Below are 13,648 nucleotides of genomic sequence, written 5' to 3' on the forward strand. Positions count from 1 at the left end.
AGATCCTGGGTTTTATTCGTGATTGAATCACGTAGTAATGTGGTATCACACTGAAGCAGTCAATCAGACCTGGTTTCGATCAATATTTTAGAGGATAACACCGGTTAGGTCTGGGTTAGGTCTGGGATATGCGCGCATCTGGCTTATACTTTCTCCTTTTTCGCAAACTTGTTGGCTAGATCCTGGGTTTTATTCGTGATTGAATCACGTAGTAATGTAGTAACACACTGAAGCAGTCAATCAGACCTGGTTTCGATCAATATTTTAGAGGATAACACCGGTTAGGTCTGGGTTAGGTCTGGGATATGCGCGCATCTGGCTTATAGGTTCACCTTCTTCGCATTCTTGTTGGCCAGATCCTGGGTTTTTTTCGGGTTTGAAACACGTGGTAATGTTGTAGCACACTGAGGCAGTCAATTAAATCTGGTTTCGATCAATATTTTAGAGGATAGCTCCGGTTAGGTCTGGGCAAGGTCTGGGTTATGCCCGCATCTGGCTCATGATTTTGCCTTCTTCGCATACTTGTTGGCCAGATCCTGGGTTTTTTTCGTGTTTGAATCACGTAGGAATGTGGTAACACACTGAAGCAGTCAATTAAACCTGGTTTCGATCAATATTTTAGAGGATAACACCGGTTAGGTCTGGGTTAGGTCTGGGATATGCGCGCATCTGGCTTATACTTTCTCCTTTTTCGCAAACTTGTTGGCTAGATCCTGGGTTTTATTCGTGATTGAATCACGTAGTAATGTGGTAACACACTGAAGCAGTCAATCAGACCTGGTTTCGATCAATATTTTAGAGGATAACACCGGTTAGGTCTGGGTTAGGTCTGGGATATGCGCGCATCTGGCTTATACGTTCACCTTCCTCGCATTCTTGTTGGCCAGATCCTGGGTTTTTTTCGGGTTTGAATCACGTGGTAATGTTGTAGCACACTGAGGCAGTCAATTAAATCTGGTTTCGATCAATATTTTAGAGGATAGCTCCGGTTAGGTCTGGGTTTCGTCTGGGTTATGCCCGCATCTGGCTCATGATTTTGCCTTCTTCGCATACTTGTTGGCCAGATCCTGGGTTCTTTTCGTGTTTGAATCACGTAGTAATGTTGTAACACACTGAAGCAGTCAATTAAACCTGGTTTCGAACAATATTTTAGAGGATAACACCGGTTAGGTCTGGGTTAGGTCTGGGTTATGCCCGCATCTGGCTCAAGATTTTGCCTTCCTCGCATACTTGTTGGCCAGATCCTGGGTTTTTTTCGTGTTTGAATCACGTAGTAATGTGGTAACGCACTGAAGCAGTCAATTAAACCTGGTTTCGATCAATATTATAGAGGATAACACCGGTTAGGTCTGGGTTAGGTCTGGGTTATGCCCGCATCTAGCTTATACTTTCGCCTTTTTCGCAAACTTGTTGGCTAGATCCTGGGTTTTTTTCGGGTTTGAATCACGTGGTAATGTGATACGACACAGAAACAATTCATTAAACCTGGATTCGGACAGTATTTTAGAGGATAACACCGGTTAGGTCTGGGTTAGGTCTTGGATATGCGCGCATCTGGCTTATACCTTCTCCTTTTTCGCAAACTTGTGGGCTAGATCCTGGGAATTTTCGGGTTCGAATCACGTAGTAATGTGGTAACACACTGAAGCAGTCAATTAAACCTGGTTTCGATCAATATTTTAGAGGATAACACCGGTTAGGTCTGGGATAGGTCTGGGATATGCGCGCATCTGGCTAATGATTTTGCCTTCTTCGCATACTTGTTGGCCAGATCCTGGGTTTTTTTCGTGTTTGAATCACGTAGTAATGTGGTACCACACTGAAGCAGTCAATTAACCCTGGTTTCGATCAATATTTTGGAGGATAACACCGGTTAGGTATGGGTTAGGTCTGGGTTATGCCCGCATCTGGCTTATACTTTCGCCTTTTTCGCAAACTTGTTGGCTAGATCCTGGGTTTTTTTCGGGTTTGAATCACGTGGTAATGTGGTACGACACAGAAACAATCCATTAAACCTGGATTCGGACAGTATTTTAGAGGATAACACCGGTTCGGTCTGGGTTAGGTCTGGGATATGCGCGCATCTGGCTTATACTTTCTCCTTTTTCACAAACTTGTAGGCTAGATCCTGGGTTTTTTCGGGTTCGAATCACGTAGTAACGTGGTAACACACTGAAGCAGTCAATCAAACCTGGTTTCGATCAATATTTTAGAGGATAACACCGGTTAGGTCTGGGTTAGGTCTGGGATATGCGCGCATCTGGCATATACTTTCGCCTTTTTCGCAAACTTGTTGGCTAGATCCTGGGTTTTTTCCATGTTTGAATCACGTAATAATGTGGTACCACACTGAGGTAGTCAATTAAACCTGGTATCGATCAATATTTCAGAGGATAACACCGGTTAGGTCTGGGTTAGGTCCGGGATATGCCCGCATCTGGCTCATGATTTTGCCTTCTTCGCATACTTGTTGGCCAGATCCTGGGTTTTTTTCGTGTTTGAATCACGTAGTAATGTGGTAACACACTGAAGCAGTCAATTAAACCTGGTTTCGATCCATATTTTGGAGGATAACACCGGTTAGGTCTGGGTAAGGTCTGGGTTATGCCCGCATCTGGCTCATGATTTTGCCTTTTTCGCATACTTGTTGGCTGGATCCTGGGTTTTTTTCGTGTTTGAATCACGCAGTAATGTGGTAACACAATGAAGCAGTCAATTAACCCTGGTTTCGATCAATATTTTGGAGGATAACACCGGTCAGGTCTGGGCAAGGTCTGGGTTATGCCCGCATCTGGCTCATGATTATGCCTTAATCGCAAACTTGTTGGCCAGATCCTGGGTTTTTTCCGTGTTTGAATCACGTAGTATTGTTGTAGGACACTGAGGCAGTCAATTAAACCTGGTTTCGATCCATATTTTGGTGGATAACACCGGTTAGGTCTGGGTAAGGTCTGGGTTATGCCCGCATCTGGCTCATGATTTTGCCTTTTTCGCATACATGTTGGCCGGATCCTGGGTTTTTTTCGTGTTTGAATCACGTAGTAATGTGGTAACACAATGAAGCAGTCAATTAAACCTGGTTTCGACCAATATTTTGGAGGATAACACCGGTCAGGTCTGCGTAAGGTCTGGGTTATGCCCGCATCTGGCTCATGATTATGCCTTAATCGCAAACTTGTTGGCCAGATCCTGGGTTTTTTTCGTGTTTGAATCACGTAGTAATGTTGTAGGACACTGAAGCAGTCAATTAAACCTGGATTCGGACAGTATTTTAGAGGATAACACCGGTTCGGTCTGGGTTAGGTCTGGGATATGCGCGCATCTGGCTTATACTTTCTCCTTTTTCACAAACTTGTTGGCTAGATCCTGGGTTTTTTCGGGTTCGAATAACGTAGTAGTGTGGTAACACACTGAAGCAGTCAATTATCCTGGTTTCGATCAATATTTTAGAGGATAACACCGGTTAGGTCTGGGTTAGGTCTGGGATATGCGCGCATCGGGCATATACTTTCGCCTTTTTCGCAAACTTGTTGGCTAGATCCTGGGTTTTTTTCGCGATTGAATCACGTAGTAATGTGGAAACACACTGAGGCAGTCAATTAAACCTGGTTTCGATCAATATTTTGGAGGATAACACCGGTTAGGGCTGGGTAAGGTCTGGGTTATGCCCGCATCTGGCTCATGATTTTGCCTTTTTCGCATACTTGTTGGCCGGATCCTGGGTTTTTTTCGTGTTTGAATCACGTAGTAATGTGGTACCACACTGAGGTAGTCAATTAAACCTGGTATCCATCAATATTTCAGAGGATAACACCGGTTAGGTCTGGGTTAGGTCCGGGATATGCCCGCATCTGGCTCATGATTTTGCCTTCTTCGCATACTTGTTGGCCAGATCCTGGGTTTTTTTCCTGTTTGAATCACGTAGTAATGTGGTAACACACTGAAGCAGTCAATTAAACCTGGTTTCGATCCATATTTTGGTGGATAACACCGGTTAGGTCTGGGTAAGGTCTGGGTTACGCCCGCATCTGGCTCATGATTTTGCCTTTTTCGCATACATGTTGGCCGGATCCTGGGTTTTTTTCGTGTTTGAATCACGTAGTAATGTGGTAACACAATGAAGCAGTCAATTAAACCTGGTTTCGATCAATATTTTGGAGGATAACACCGGTCAGGTCTGGGTAAGGTCTGGGTTATGCCCGCATCTGGCTCATGATTATGCCTTAATCGCAAACTTGTTGGCCAGATCCTGGGTTTTTTCCGTGTTTGAATCACGTAGTAATGTTGTAGGACACTGAGGAAGTCAATTAAACCTGGTTTCGATCAATATTTTAGAGGATAACACCGGTTAGGTCTGGGTTAGGTCTGGGTTACGCCCGCATCTGGCTCATGATTTTGCCTTTTTCGCATACATGTTGGCCGGATCCTGGGTTTTTTTCGTGTTTGAATCACGTAGTAATGTGGTAACACAATGAAGCAGTCAATTAAACCTGGTTTCGATCAATATTTTGGAGGATAACACCGGTTAGGTCTCGCTTAGGTCTGGGTTATACCCGCATCTGTCTCATGATTTTGCCTTCTTCGCATACTTGTTGGCCAGATCCTGGGTTTTTTTCGTGTTTGAATCACGTAGGAATGTGGTAACACACTGAAGCAGTCAATTAAACCTGGTTTCGATCAATATTTCAGAGGATAACACCGGTTAGATCTGGGTTAGGTCGGGGATATGCGCGCATCTGGCATATACTTTTGCCTTTTTCGCAAACTTGTTGGCTAGATCCTGGGTTTTTTTCGTGATTGAATCACGTAGTAATGTGGTAACACACTGGAGCAGTCAATCAAACCTGGTTTCGATCAATATTTTAGAGGATAACACCGGTTAGGTCTGGGTTAGGTCTGGGATATGCGCGCATCTGGCATATACTATCGCCTTTTTCGCAAACTTGTTGGCTAGATCCTGGGTTTTTTCCGTGTTTCAATCACGTAGTAATGTGGTACCACACTGAGGTAGTCAATTAAACCTGGTTTCGATCAATATTTCAGAGGATAACACCGGTTAGGTCTGGGTTAGGTCTGGGTTATGCCCGCATCTGGCTCATGATTTTGCCTTCTTCGCAAACTTGTTGGCCAGATCCTGGGTTTTTTTCGTGTTTGAATCACGTGGTAATGTGGTACGACACAGAAACAATTCATTAAACCTGGATTCGGACAGTATTTTAGAGGATAACACCGGTTAGGTCTGGGTTAGGTCTTGGATATGCGCGCATCTGGCTTATACTTTCTCCTTTTTCGCAAACTTGTGGGCTAGATCCTGGGAATTTTCGGGTTCGAATCACGTAGTAATGTGGTAACACACTGAAGCAGTCAACTAAACCTGGTTTCGATCAATATTTTAGAGGATAACACCGGTTAGGTCTGGGTTAGGTCTGGGATATGCGCGCATCTGGCATATACTTTTGCCTTTTTCGCAAACTTGTTGACTAGATCCTGGGTTTTTTTCGTGATTGAATCACGTAGTAATGTGGTAACACACTGGAGCAGTCAATCAAACCTGGTTTCGATCAATATTTTAGAGGATAACACCGGTTAGGTCTGAGTTAGGTCTGGGATATGCGCGCATCTGGCATATACTTTCGCCATTTTCGCAAACTTGTTGGCTAGATCCTGGGTTTTTTCCGTGTTTGTATCACGTAGTAATGTGGTACCACACTGAGGTAGTCAATTAAACCTGGTTTCGATCAATATTTCAGAGGATAACACCGGTTAGGTCTGGGTTAGGTCCGGGATATGCCCGCATCTGGCTTATGCTTTCTCCTTTTTCGCAAACTTGTTGGCTAGATCCTGGGTTTTTTCGGGTTCGAATCACGTAGTAATGTGGTAACACACTGAAGCAGTCAATTAAACCTGGTTTCGATCAATATTTTAGAGGATAACACCGGTTAGGTCTGGGTTAGGTCTGGGATATGCGCGCATCTGGCTTATACTTTCTCCTTTTTCGCAAACTTGTTGGCTAGATCCTGGGTTTTTTTCGTGATTGAATCACGTAGTAATGTGGTAACACACTGAAGCAGTCAATCAAACCTGGTTTCGATCAATATTTTAGAGGATAACACCGGTTAGGTCTGGGTTAGGTCTGGGATATGCGCGCATCTGGCTTATACTTTCACCTTCTTCGCATTCTTGTTGGCCAGATCCTGGGTTTTTTTCGTGTTTGAATCACGTAGTAATGTGGTAACACAATGAAGCAGTCAATTAACCCTGGTTTCGATCCATATTTTGGAGGATAACACCGGTTAGGTCTGGGTAAGGTCTGGGTTATGCCCGCATCTGGCTCATGATTTTGCCTTCTTCGCATACTTGTTGGCCGGATCCTGGGTTTTTTTCGTGTTTGAATCACGTAGGAATGTGGCAACACAATGAAGCAGTCAATTAACCCTGGTTTCGATCAATATTTTGGAGGATAACACCGGTTAGGTATGGGTTAGGTCTGGGTATTGCCCGCATCTGGCTCATGATTTTTGCCTTTTTCGCAAACTTGTTGGCCAGATCCTGGGTTTTTTCCGTGTTTGAATCACGTAGTAATGTTGTAGCACACTGAGGCAGTCAATTAAACCTGGTTTCGATCAATATTTTAGAGAATAACACCGGTTAGGTGTGGGTTAGGTCTGGGATATGCGCGCATCTGGCATACACTTTCGCCTTTTTCGCAAACTTGTTGGCTAGATCCTGGTTTTTTTCCGTCTTTGAATCACGTAGTAATGTGGTACCACACTGAGGTAGTCAATTAAACCTGGTATCCATCAATATTTCAGAGGATAACACCGGTTAGGTCTGGGTTAGGTCCGGGATATGCCCGCATCTGGCTCATGATTTTGCCTTCTTCGCAAACTTGTTGGCCAGATCCTGGGTTTTTTCCGTGTTTGAATCACGTAGTAATGTTGTAGGACACTGAGGCAGTCAATTAAACCTGGTTTCGATCAATATTTTAGAGGATAACACCGGTTAGGTCTGGGTTAGGTCTGGGTTATGCCCGCATCTGGCTTATACTTTCGCCTTTTTCGCAAACTTGTTGGCTAGATCCTGGGTTTTTTTCGTGTTTGAATCACGTAGTAATGTGGTAACACAATGAAGCAGTCAATTAACCCTGGTTTCGATCAATATTTTAGAGGATAACACCGGTTAGGTCTGGGTTAGGTCTAGGATATGCGCGCATCTGGCATATACTTTCGCCATTTTCGCAAACTTGTTGGCTAGATCCTGGGTTTTTTCCGTGTTTGAATCACGTAGTAATGTGGTACCACACTGAGGTAGTCAATTAAACCTGGTATCGATCAATATTTCAGAGGATAACACCGGTTAGGTCTGGGTTAGGTCCGGGATATGCCCGCATCTGGCTCATGATTTTGCATTCTTCGCATACTTGTCGGCCAGATCCTGGGTTTTTTTCGTGTTTGAATCACGTAGTAATGTGGTAACACACTGAAGCAGTCAATTAAACCTGGTTTCGATCCATATTTTGGAGGATAACACCGGTTAGGTCTGGGTAAGGTCTGGGTTATGCCCTCATCTGGCTCATGATTTTGCCTTTTTCGCATACTTGTTGGCCGGATCCTGGGTTTTTTTCGTGTTTGAATCACGTAGTAATGTGGTAACACAATGAAGCAGTCAATTAACCCTGGTTTCGATCAATATTTTGGAGGATAACACCGGTCAGGTCTGGGTAAGGTCTGGGTTATGCCCGCATCTGGCTCATGATTATGCCTTAATCGCAAACTTGTTGGCCAGATCCTGGGTTTTTTCCGTGTTTGAATCACGTAGTAATGTTGTAGGACACTGAGGCAGTCAATTAAACCTGGTTTCGATCAATATTTTAGAGGATAATACCGGTTAGGTCTGGGTTAGGTCTGGGTTATGCCCGCATCTGGCTTATACTTTCGCCTTTTTCGCAAACTTGTTGGCTAGATCCTGGGTTTTTTTCGTGTTTGAATCACGTAGTAATGTGGTAACACAATGAAGCAGTCAATTAACCCTGGCTTCGATCAATATTTTAGAGGATAACACCGGTTAGGTCTGGGTTAGGTCTGGGATATGCGCGCATCTGGCATATACTTTCGCCATTTTCGCAAACTTGTTGGCTAGATCCTGGGTTTTTTCCGTATTTGTATCACGTAGTAATGTGGTACCACACTGAGGTAGTCAATTAAACCTGGTTTCGATCAATATTTCAGAGGATAACACCGGTTAGGTCTGGGTTAGGTCCGGGATATGCCCGCATCTGGCTTATGCTTTCTCCTTTTTCGCAAACTTGTTGGCTAGATCCTGGGTTTTTTCGGGTTCGAATCACGTAGTAATGTGGTAACACACTGAAGCAGTCAATTAAACCTGGTTTCGATCAATATTTTAGAGGATAACACCGGTTAGGTCTGGGTTAGGTCCGGGATATGCCCGCATCTGGCTTATGCTTTCTCCTTTTTCGCAAACTTGTTGGCTAGATCCTGGGTTTTTTTCGTGTTTGAATCACGTAGTAATGTGGTAACACAATGAAGCAGTCAATCAAACCTGGTTTCGATCAATATTTTAGAGGATAACACCGGTTAGGTCTGGGTTAGGTCTGGGATATGCGCGCATCTGGCATATACTTTTGCCTTTTTCGCAAACTTGTTGACTAGATCCTGGGTTTTTTTCGTGATTGAATCACGTAGTAATGTGGTAACACACTGGAGCAGTCAATCAAACCTGGTTTCGATCAATATTTTAGAGGATAACACCGGTTAGGTCTGGGTTAGGTCTGGGATATGCGCGCATCTGGCATATACTTTCGCCATTTTCGCAAACTTGTTGGCTAGATCCTGGGTTTTTTCCGTATTTGTATCACGTAGTAATGTGGTACCACACTGAGGTAGTCAATTAAACCTGGTTTCGATGAATATTTCAGACGATAACACCGGTTAGGTCTGGGTTAGGTCCGGGATATGCCCGCATCTGGCTTATGCTTTCTCCTTTTTCGCAAACTTGTTGGCTAGATCCTGGGTTTTTTCGGGTTCGAATCACGTAGTAATGTGGTAACACACTGAAGCAGTCAATTAAACCTGGTTTCGATCAATATTTTAGAGGATAACACCGGTTAGGTCTGGGTTAGGTCCGGGATATGCCCGCATCTGGCTTATGCTTTCTCCTTTTTCGCAAACTTGTTGGCTAGATCCTGGGTTTTTTTCGTGTTTGAATCACGTAGTAATGTGGTAACACAATGAAGCAGTCAATTAACCCTGGTTTCGATCCATATTTTGGAGGATAACACCGGTTAGGTCTGGGTAAGGTCTGGGTTATGCCCGCATCTGGCTCGTGATTTTGCCTTTTTCGCATACTTGTTGGCCGGATCCTGGGTTTTTTTCGTGTTTGAATCACGTAGGAATGTGGCAACACAATGAAGCAGTCAATTAACCCTGGTTTCGATCAATATTTTGGAGGATAACACCGGTTAGGTATGGGTTAGGTCTGGGTATTGCCCGCATCTGGCTCATGATTTTTGCCTTTTTCGCAAACTTGTTGGCCAGATCCTGGGTTTTTTCCGTGTTTGAATCACGTAGTAATGTTGTAGCACACTGAGGCAGTCAAATAAACCTGGTTTCGATCAATATTTTAGAGGATAACACCGGTTAGGTGTGGGTTAGGTCTGGGATATGCGCGCATCTGGCATACACTTTCGCCTTTTTCGCAAACTTGTTGGCTAGATCCTGGGTTTTTTTCGGGTTTGAATAACGCAGTAATGTGGTACCACACTGAAGCAGTCAATTAAATCTGGTTTCGATCAATATTTTAGAGGATAGCACCGGTTAGGTCTGGGTTTCGTCTGGGTTATGCCCGCATCTGGCTCATGATTTTGCCTTCTTCGCATACTTGTTGGCCAGATCCTGGGTTCTTTTCGTGTTTGAATCACGTAGTAATGTTGTAACACACTGAAGCAGTCAATTAAACCTGGTTTCGAACAATATTTTAGAGGATAACACCGGTTAGGTCTGGGTTAGGTCTGGGTCATGCCCGCATCTGGCTCAAGATTTTGCCTTCCTCGCATACTTGTTGGCCAGATCCTGGGTTTTTTTCGTGTTTGAATCACGTAGTAATGTGGTAACACACTGAAGCAGTCAATTAAACCTGGTTTCGATCAATATTATAGAGGATAACACCGGTTAGGTCTGGGTTAGGTCTGGGTTATGCCCGCATCTGGCTTATACTTTCGCCTTTTTCGCAAACTTGTTGGCTAGATCCTGGGTTTTTTTCGGGTTTGAATCACGTGGTAATGTGGTACGACACAGAAACAATTCATTAAGCCTGGATTCGGACAGTATTTTAGAGGATAACACCGGTTAGGTCTGGGTTAGGTCTTGGATATGCGCGCATCTGGCTTATACCTTCTCCTTTTTCGCAAACTTGTGGGCTAGATCCTGGGAATTTTCGGGTTTGAATCACGTAGTAATGTGGTAACACACTGAAGCAGTCAATTAAACCTGGTTTCGATCAATATTTTAGAGGATAACACCGGTTAGGTCTGGGTTAGGTCTGGGATATGCGCGCATCTGGCTAATGATTTTGCCTTCTTCGCATACTTGTTGGCCAGATCCTGGGTTTTTTTCGTGTTTGAATCACGTAGTAATGTGGTAACACACTGAAGCAGTCATCTAAACCTGGTTTCGATCCATATTTTGGAGGATAACACCGGTTAGGTCTGGGTAAGGTCTGGGTTATGCCCGCATCTGGCTCATGATTTTGCCTTTTTCGCATACTTGTTGGCCGGATCCTGGGTTTTTTTCGTGTTTGAATCACGTAGTAATGTGGTAACACACTGAAGCAGTCATCTAAACCTGGTTTCGATCCATATTTTGGAGGATAACACCGGTTAGGTCTGGGTAAGGTCTGGGTTATGCCCGCATCTGGCTCATGATTTTGCCTTTTTCGCATACTTGTTGGCCGGATCCTGGGTTTTTTTCGTGTTTGAATCACGTAGTAATGTGGTAACACAATGAAGCAGTCAATTAAACCTGGTTTCGATCAATATTTTAGAGGATAACACCGGTTAGGTCTGGGTTAGGTCTAGGATATGCGCGCATCTGGCTAATGATTTTGCCTTCTTCGCATACTTGTTGGCCAGATCCTGGGTTTTTTTCGTGTTTGAATCACGTAGTAATGTGGTAACACACTGAAGCAGTCATCTAAACCTGGTTTCGATCCATATTTTGGAGGATAACACCGGTTAGGTCTGGGTAAGGTCTGGGTTATGCCCGCATCTGGCTCATGATTTTGCCTTTTTCGCATACTTGTTGGCCGGATCCTGGGTTTTTTTCGTGTTTGAATCACGTAGTAATGTGGTAACACAATGAAGCAGTCAATTAACCCTGGTTTCGATCAATATTTTGGAGGATAACACCGGTCAGGTCTGGGTAAGGTCTGGGTTATGCCCGCATCTGGCTCATGATTATGCCTTAATCGCAAACTTGTTGGCCAGATCCTGGGTTTTTTCCGTGTTTGAATCACGTAGTAATGTTGTAGGACACTGAGGCAGTCAATTAAACCTGGTTTCGATCAATATTTTAGAGGATAACACCGGTTAGGTCTGGGTTAGGTCTGGGTTATGCAACGCATCTGGCTTATACTTTCGCCTTTTTCGCAAACTTGTTGGCTAGATCCTGGGTTTTTTTCGTGTTTGAATCACGTAGTAATGTGGTAACACAATGAAGCAGTCAATTAACCCTGGTTTCGATCAATATTTTGGAGGATAACACCGGTTAGGTCTGGCTTAGGTCTGGGTTATACCCGCATCTGGCTCATGATTTTGCCTTCTTCGCATACTTGTTGGCCAGATCCTGGGATTTTTTCGTGTTTGAATCACGTAGGAATGTGGTAACACACTGAAGCAGTCAATTAAACCTGGTTTCGATCAATATTTTAGAGGATAACACCGGTTAGGTCTGGGTTAGGTCTGAGATATGCGCGCATCTGGCATATACTATCGCCTTTTTCGCAAACTTGTTGGCTAGATCCTGGGGTTTTTCCGTGTTTGAATCACGTAGTAATGTGGTACCACACTGAGGTAGTCAATTAAACCTGGTTTCGATCAATATTTCAGAGGATAACACCGGTTAGGTCTGGGTTAGGTCCGGGATATGCCCGCATCTGGCTCATGATTTTGCCTTCTTCGCATACTTGTTGGCCAGATCCTGGGTTTTTTTCGTGTTTGAATCACGTAGTAATGTGGTAACACACTGAAGCAGTCAATTAAACCTGGTTTCGATCAATATTTTAGAGGATAACACCGGTTAGGTCTGGGTTAGGTCTGGGTTATGCCCGCATCTGGCTCATGATTTCGCCTTCTTCGCATACTTGTTGGCCAGATCCTGGGTTTTTTCCGTGTTTGAATCACGTAGTAATGTGGTACCACACTGAGGCAGTCTATTAAACCTGGTTTCGATCAATATTTCTGAGGATAACACCGGTTAGGTCTGGGCTAGGTCCGGGATATGCCCGCATCTGGCTCATGATTTTGCCTTCTTCGCATACTTGTTGGCCAGATCCTGGGTTTTTTTCGTGTTTGAATCACGTAGTAATGTGGTAACACACTGAAGCAGTCAATTAAACCTGGTTTCGATCAATATTTTAGAGGATAACACCGGTTAGGTCTGGGTTAGGTCTGGGTTATGCCCGCATCTGGCTCATGATTTCGCCTTCTTCGCATACTTGTTGGCCAGATCCTGGGTTTTTTCCGTGTTTGAATCACGTAGTAATGTGGTACCACACTGAGGCAGTCTATTAAACCTGGTTTCGATCAATATTTCTGAGGATAACACCGGTTAGGTCTGGGCTAGGTCCGGGATATGCCCGCATCTGGCTCATGATTTTGCCTTCTTCGCATACTTGTTGGCCAGATCCTGGGTTTTTTTCGTGTTTGAATCACGTAGTAATGTGGTAACACACTGAAGCAGTCAATTAAACCTGGTTTCGATCAATATTTTAGAGGGCAACACCGGTTAGGTCTGGGTTAGGTCTGGGTTATGCCCGCATCTGGCTCATGATTTTGCCTTCTTCGCATACTTGTTGGCCAGATCCTGGGTTCTTTTCGTGTTTGAATCACGTAGTAATGTGGTAACACACTGAAGCAGTCAATTAAACCTGGTTTCGATCAATATTTTAGAGGATAACACCGGTAAGGTCTGGGTTAGGTCTGGGTTATGCCCGCATCTGGCTTATACTTTCGCCTTTTTCGCAAACTTGTTGGCTAGATCCTGGTTTTTTTTCGGGTTTGAATCACGTGGTAATGTGGTACGACACAGAAACAATCCATTAAACCTGGATTCGGACAGTATTTTAGAGGATAACACCGGTTCGGTCTGGGTTAGGTCTGGGATATGCGCGCATCTGGCTTATACTTTCTCCTTTTTCACAAACTTGGTGGCTAGATCCTGGGTTTTTTCGGGTTCGAATCACGTAGTAATGTGGTAACACACTGAAGCAGTCAACTAAACCTGGTTTCGATCAATATTTTAGAGGATAACACCGGTTAGGTCTGGGTTAGGTCTGGGATATGCGCGCATCTGGCTTATACTTTCTCCTTTTTCGCAAACTTGTTGGCTAGATCCTGGGTTTTTTTCGTGATTGA

Source organism: Colletes latitarsis, unplaced genomic scaffold (genome assembly GCF_051014445.1).
Source record: "Colletes latitarsis isolate SP2378_abdomen unplaced genomic scaffold, iyColLati1 scaffold0030, whole genome shotgun sequence".
In the NCBI taxonomy this organism is placed as follows: Eukaryota; Metazoa; Arthropoda; class Insecta; order Hymenoptera; family Colletidae; genus Colletes; species Colletes latitarsis.